The following is a 7,968-nucleotide window of genomic DNA, read 5'->3' as shown; positions in this document are numbered from 1 at the left end:
GTTCACAAAGGATCCAAAAATGAAATGATTGAATGATGTAAAATTCTTATATACCCCCCAAAAAACGTTGCGTAGCCCTGTAACCTGTAACCCTGTAACAAAATAGAGTTTTTTGTTATGTGTTCAACTCTTTTCTGTTAATCAATACTGTTGTGAGTTAAGCCCTTATTAGACCGAGGAAAATACTGTCATTTGATTTTGGAATCTATCCTTCCAACAAGGTTTGACAGATAGATGCCAGTCGGAAAATCCGAATTCGGCATGCTCAATTCCGATTTGCTTCAGAGTAGATTTTTAATGTCAATGTCGATCGAGCGTATTGAGTTTCTTGATAATGATGAATAGAAACAACAAAAATCGGAAACAACGAATGATTTTTTCGGATAAAGCCAAGAAAATCAAAAAATTAAAGAATAAATATGAAAGGTGACCGAACAATTCTCTTGCCTTATTACACGTACTAGAGGTTTTTTTGTGCCAAAGTCTTAGTTTGACAGTTCGATAAATGCCAATCAAGAAATGACAGTATTTTCCTCCAGTTGGGCTGTTTCTCCATAAGAACAGTTGGGCTGTCAAATCTTCCGCGCCTCCGATCGCGCTTGCTGTCTCGCAGAGATACCATATTCGGTATTCCTGAGATTTTTGCAGTAACGAGATCCGATTTTTTTTACTTATTCGGTGAATTTGTTTGAAAACTCGAGTTGATAAACGAATTTTGTATTTTATTTTGCATAAACTATGTGAAATAAATAGTTTGATCCGGAAATTAATCAATAATATTTCTTTTTGGCCCATTTAATCGTCGCCAGACCTCAGATGGTTCCATACACGAACCGCAATTATCTCGCCTATCTGTCAGATTTTATAACCGAATTGACAGCTCAAGTCATACGCGATTTTCGCGGTACCGCGACGATCTCGGTTCGTCATTTTCCAGCCTAAGAAATCATTATTTTTTCACATTAATTCTTGTGAAATCACATGAATTCCTCATTATCTATGAGCCGCATGAACAATATCCGTGAGATTGGAACTCTTACAAACATGATTTTACATTTCGTGCATAAACAAAGCATCAAATCTTTTGTTAATATATAAGCATGCATTTTGTTAAAATAAAATCAATAGAAACACAAAAATCCACGTAGTAACAAATAAATATTTTATATTTGCTATGCTTTGTGTGGGGAAACCATTGGTTAACGGTTTTAAAATGACGTAAAGTCCCTGAACTATGGCAACCTCGCAAAGGCCCTTATCCACTCCCTGCTATTTTTAATCCACCTTGGACTTGACCGTGCCCGGATATGCGAATAACACGGATAATGAGTCAAATAATATATGTAGAAAAAAACAGAAAAGAGATGCTTTATTCAGTTCAAATTAACAAAATCGTCTTAGTTCTTCACGTGGGTTTCACTTCAATCTCCGTGTGCGACTGTCCGCATGCGCTGACCGTTCTCCAGTCCCCCCACCCCCCCGGTTAGTCGAGTCACGCCACTCTCATCCGAGCAGTCATCATGAACCACAGGGTGGTTCATTCGTCACCCATCCTACACGGCCCTTCCTGATGTTACATCCGGCCCGGATGTACCCATGGTTTCACGGCTGAGCAAGACGTAGTCGTCTGCAATGGTCCTTCAGCATCGTCATCCAGTTTCCGCACACACAAACGGTCATGCTCCAGAATCTCCTTCACGACCTACGGACCGTAAAACTGCTGCCGATACTTTCTCCCCAGTCCAAACGGGAAACGGGCGTCACGGGAAGTGCCACCAGATCACCTTTTTCGTACTTACGCGCCGGTCGCTTCCATAGATTGTAGCTTCGTCGATTTTTGTCCTGGATGGCTTGGATTCCATCTCTAACCATTTTGCGTAGCTCGTCTCTGTCGTCCTGGAACGACTGTTGCAACTTATCTTCAACCATGGCGCGCAACGTGTTACCGTCAGCATCTTTCATCTTGACTCCAACTAGCAATTCAAACGGACTGGTTCGGATTGCCTTCTGCCAGCTGCTGTTGATCGCCTTCTGCACCGCGTTCAAGTGTCGGTACCACTTTTCCGGTTTATCGATAAATAGCTTGGTCAAAACCGAAATAATGGTGCGATGTACTCGTTCCACTTGTCCGTTGCCTCTTGGAACACCTGTCACAATCGTGTGTAGTTCGATGTCACGCTCTTCACAATAACTCGCGAACATTGACGATGTAAAAGCTGCTCCTTTGTCACTAATTATTCGTCGGGGATCGCCAAAAACACTTTCGATGACCTGTAACTTCTTCACTACTTCGTCACCCGCCGTTGATTTCGTAGGAAATAGCCACGCAAACTTACTGAACGCGTCGATCAAAGTTAGTATGTAATTGTAAGATTTCTTCGTTGACGGTATAGGGCCGAGATGATCGATATGAAACTATCGAGAGGTACCTCGCCCTTTGGAATAGGGTTTAATAATCCCTCCGCTTTACCCCTCTTTTTGTCACCAAGAATACACTTCATACAAGAACAAATACACATCGCTATCTTCTCGTCAACACTTGGAATGTAATAATCACTCACTAAACGTTCCTTGGTTTTCCTGATTCCGAAATGTCCTTGATCGTGAGGATTCTTAATAACTTCTGCTTCCATCGAGATTGGCACGCACAATCTGGATAAAAAGACATCACCCTTATACAACACACCATCTTTTGCAAAATAGTCGTCGATTTCTTCACCACTGCACAACTTTGAAAGAATGGCTGCCAATTTTGGATCACGCTACTGCTCTTTCCTCATACGCTCACAAATCGCTGTAGACACTGACATTACACTGGCACGGGATAGAGCATTCACATGCTGCATTCTTTCGGCACTGCGATGTTTGACTTCAAATTCGAACTCTGCTAAGACCACCATCCAACGACTAACCCTTGCGTTCGGTATCTTGTTAGCCATGGATTGATTGAAGGCAAAGCAATCGGTTACCACTCTAAACTTTTGTCCCAGTAAATAGCACCGGAATTTCTTTAAATACTTTACCACCGCTAATGTTTCTAACTCAAAAGAGTGATAGTTCTGTTCAACTTGGTTAGTTAGTCTGCTGTAGTAATAACAAAGGTGATACATCCCGTCATCTACCGCACGTTGCATGAGCACTCCAGCCAATGCCTCCTTACTTGCATCTGTATGGATTTCAGTGTCTGCACCACTTTGGTAAATACGCAATACCGGATAATTCACTAACACTGATTTTATCTCTTCGAACGCAGCAATTTCCCGTATACCAAAATCAAACTGATTTTCCTTTTTTAACATCATCGTTAAAGGACGAGCTATCTTCGCAAATCCCGGTATAAACTTACGAAAATAACTTGCAAGACCTATGAATCGCTGCAACTGCTTTGTGGTTTTAGGTTGGGGATACCGCTTCACTTTTCAATCTGCTGCTCTGCTGGTTCGATTCGACCGTCATACACAACATACCCCAGATATTCCACGCGTCTTTGCAAAAACACACACTTCTTCCAATTGAATCTTAACCCTGCTTTCTCGGCCATCTCAAACACATGCTTCAAAGCTGCGATACCATCTTGCTCACTCTTAATTGGGATTATAATGTCATCCACAAACATTATAATAACTCTTTCGTTTAAGAGCTCTCGTAATGCAGAATTAATAAATCTGCAAAATGCATTTCCACAGGTGCACAAACCGAATGGAGCCCGACAAAACTCATATTGTCCTTTGTGAATAACAAAAGCTGTAAACTTTCGACTATCTTCGTCTATTGGAATGTAAAAATAAGAATTTTCATGATCTAATGTCGTGAAAACTCGAGATTCCGCCAATTGCTCCACTTGATATTCTATGTTAGGGATTGGATATTTATCCCTAATCATCTTCTCGTTCAGCTCCCTGTAATAGATGCACACTCTGTACGTACCATTCTTTTTAGGAACCACAACCACAGCACTTGCGTATGGACTATACGATGATCTCACGACACCTTTTTCTAACCATTCCTGTACCTGATCTTTAACCACACGCCTTTCTAATGCAGCAAGCCTACGGGAATTTTCACGAACTACACTTTCATCACTTTCAACTACACCAACAAATAATCAGAATCTACGTAGGCGCGACGTGCAGATAGGTAAACGCACTTTTAAAGTCGTCCCACAATTCACCTATCTTGGGTCAAAGGTCAGCAACGACAATAGCGTGGAAGCTGAGTTGCGCGCAAAGATGCTGGCTGCCAACCGGTCATTCTACAGCCTGAAAAATCAGTTCACCTCAAATAACCTGTCGCGACGGACGAAGCTGGGACTATATAGTACCTATATAGTACCAGTACTCACATACGTCTCTGAGACATGGACACTGTCCAAATCTGACGAAACCCTCTTAGCCGCGTTCGAAAGGGAGATGATCAGAAGGATACTTGGCCCCGTATGTGTGGAAGGACAATGGAGGAGCCGCTATAATGACGAGCTATACGAGATGTACGGCGACCTCACTGTCGTACAGCGTATAAAGCTCGCCAGGCTCCGGTGGGCTGGCCATGTTATACGCATGGAAACGGACGACCCAGCCCGTAAAGTCTTTTTAGGCCGTCCACAAGGACAGAGGAGGCGTGGTAGGCCCAAATTGAGGTGGCAAGATGGCGTGGAGGCGTCCGCCATTAAGGCCGGGATAACGGACTGGCAGACGAAGGCGCGAGACCGTGAGCGGTTTGGGACACTCCTGAGGCAGGCCAAGACCGCAAAGCGGTTGTAGCGCCAGATAAGTAAGAAAGTAACACTTTCATCTTGTAACTTGATTACTAAGGTCTCGACCGATTGTGGGTTTTCGTTGGAATTATAACACTTTATCATGTACTCTATTTGTTCGCGATATTCTGAAGGAACCGTTAACTCTCCCACATCCGCGACTTTTATATTGTAAATCCATCGTTCGTCGTTTTCTACCGATCCAACTTCTTCCACTTTCAAACCATCGTTCGCTATCGTATACTTTGTCGTTTGCAAAAAGTCCATACCTAACAACACTTTTGAGTTCATAGAATTCACTGACGCTATAAAAACATCGACCGATCGCTTCAATTCGTCAATTTCCATACTTATCTTTGTTTTGCCGTGTTGCGTGTTGCAATTTCCACCGAAACCACGGAGTCGAAAACCGATTTTAACTGGCACCATTTCACTAAACGGCAACTCGTCGAAAAAATCTTTCCGCAATAACGACACTTCACTGCCAGGATCGAAAAAAGCCACACAATCCATATTGTTCACTTTGATGCGCTTTGTGATCAGTCCATTTCGTTTTAATTCAGACACATCGTTCTGTTCCGCTGTTTTCCCTGTAAGAACATTCGTGGTGTCACCATTGTTTTGCCTTGGCATGTTCGACGAATGTCGCGCTTTGTTCGGACATTCCTTCGCGCGGTGTCCGTATTCATTGCAAACAAAACACTTGGGTCCACGTTGTTTGTTTGCGCATTGACGTGTTTCATGTCCAAAATCACCACAATTATAGCAACGCCGTTTTGAGTTTTCTTCTACTTTTTCCACCACGCGTCGCACTTGTTCTTTCTTCTTATCTGTTGGCTCATCTTTCTTTTGTGCACGTTCCCAGAACAGTAGCTTCGATTTCAAATCTTTTATTGTCACAGCTTCTTATAAACTTGCTCGACTTCGAGTGTCCATTGTAACACCATCGACGATATATTCCACTAAACTAACTTCATCTAAATCGATGCCTTGCGTAATGCGTTGAATTGCATACCCTACAGACAAAGAGAGCGAAATTTACAGGCGAGGGGCATGTAGAAACAGGGGGAAGGGGTTCGGTCGAAGTTGTATTGGCCGCCATAGTCGAGCCGCAGTGATTTTTTTTCGGATTGAGAGTGAGCGCGCGCAGCGCTCTCTCGCATGCCTTCAAATTACACGGGCGCTCTCGCGATACAAAACAGCTGATCAGCTGATACCCCCTCCCTCCCGTTTTTTTCCTCTCGCGCTGCGCTGGAGCGCGGATCAGCTGTTCTTGCTCTCTCGCATTTCTTTCAGTTTGCGCTGCGCTGTTGCCGCACTTGCGCGCTGCGCTGAACACCCCCCCCTACAGACAAAGAGAGCGAAATTTACAGGCGAGGGGCATGTAGAAACAGGGGGAAGGGGTTCGGTCGATTTTGTATTGGCCGCCATAGTCGAGGCGCAGTGATTTTTTTCCGAATTGAGAGTGAGCGCGCGCAGCGCTCTCTCGCATGCCTTCAAATTACACGGGGCGCTCTCGCGATACAAAACAGCTGATCAGCTGATACCCCTCCCTCCCGTTTTTTTCCTCTCGCGCTGCGCTGGATGCGCGGATCAGCTGTTCTTGCTCTCTCGCGTTTCTTTCGGTTTGCACTGCGCTGTTGCCGCACTTGCGCGCTGCGCTGAACACCCCCTCCCGTGCGTTCTTTTCGGTTTGCGCTGCGCTGTTGCCGCACTTTGCGCGTAGCGCTGGACAACCCCTCCCCCCCGTTTCTTTCGTTACGCGTTGTGCGCTGTGCGCTTTCGTTCACTTTGATTTGCAGCGTAATAAAATCGCATGCATCGAAATAAAACTTAAACACATCAAACTCGTTTGATATTTTAACACTTTATTGAAACTTAAGGCACAGTTCCACACATCGCTAACCACAATCTTGTCACAAAACCACACATATTTTTTATTATAAATAATTAAAAAAATCGTCACTTCAAGCACCCGCCTTACTGCCTGTATGTTGTGTATGTTGAATACTGTAAAAAAAGCATTGAAATAATTTACATATTCATGTTGAATTATGAAAGATTAACGCTGCTTTATTTCAATGCGCACAACACTTCAACACTTGAAAATACGACCGAGGCCGTAATAATGTGAATTGAAATAAATAACACTTCAACACTTCACTTCAAATTACATCGAGCGCCCGGGACTTAGGCTAAAACGCGCGCTGCCTCACGCTGCGAAGACTTGAACTGTACTGACGATTTTGTGTGGTAGCAAGAAAGGGAACGCACGAGGAACACTCGCTGCACTAGTGCGAGCGAGACACCGACACCAGCAAGCCGCTGCGAGAAAACCAAACTGAGTGCGCTGGCTGAAAGTGAACGCACACATTCACACATGTGTGATTGTGTGAGTGCAAAAACTGTGTAGAAAGCAAAACACGCTCTCGCCGCCGCGTAATTCCGCGTATTTCCAACCGTCTCCCCCTGCTTCTACATGCCCCTCGCCTGAAAGACGCACACTTTTACATTCTCATTGCTAGTAGGGCCTCCCCCTCGTTTCTTTCGTTGCGCGTTGTGCGCTGTGCGCTTTCGTTCACTTTGATTTGCAGCGTAATAAAATCGCATGCATCGAAATAAAACTTAAACACATCAAACTCGTTTGATATTTTAACACTTTATTGAAACTTAAGGCATAGTTCCACACATCGCGAACCACAATCTTGCCACAAAACCACACATATTTTTTATTATAAATAATAAAAAAAATCGTCACTTCAAGCACCCGCCTTACTGCCTGTATGTTGTATATGTTGAATACTGTAAAAAAAGCATTGAAATAAAGCAGCATAATTTACATATTCATGTTGAATTATGAAAGATTAACGCTGCTTTATTTCAATGCGCACAACACTTCAACACTTGAAAATGCGACCGAGGCCGTAATAATTTGAATTGAAATAAATAACACTTCAACACTTCACTTCAAATTACATCGAGCGCCCGGGACTTAGGCTAAAACGCGCGCGGCCTCACACTGCGAAGGCTTGAACTGTACTGACGATTTTGTGTGGTAGCAAGAAAGGGAACGCACGAGGAACACTCGCTGCACTAGTGCGAGCGAGACACCGACACCAGCAAGCCGCTGCGAGCAAACCAAACTGAGCGCGCTGGCTGAAAGTGAACGCACACATTCACACATGTGTGATTGTGTGAGTGCGAAAACTGTGTAG

At 43.9% G+C, this 7,968-nt stretch overlaps 1 long non-coding RNA gene across 1 annotated transcript; it reads right to left on the bottom strand.

Moving 5' to 3' along the window:
* Positions 1–6,601: 6,601 nt before the first annotated feature.
* LOC133391515 (uncharacterized) lies at positions 6,602–7,287 on the bottom strand. The gene is made up of 2 exons (XR_009765016.1): positions 6,928–7,287; positions 6,602–6,763 (listed from the first exon to the last, which is right to left on the bottom strand). It is a non-coding gene; the product is annotated as an uncharacterized LOC133391515 (long non-coding RNA).
* Positions 7,288–7,968: the final 681 nt, after the last annotated feature.

Source organism: Anopheles gambiae, chromosome 2, assembly GCF_943734735.2.
Source record: "Anopheles gambiae chromosome 2, idAnoGambNW_F1_1, whole genome shotgun sequence".
NCBI lineage: Eukaryota > Metazoa > Arthropoda > Insecta > Diptera > Culicidae > Anopheles > Anopheles gambiae.
This window is presented reverse-complemented; position numbering and strand designations above follow the sequence as displayed.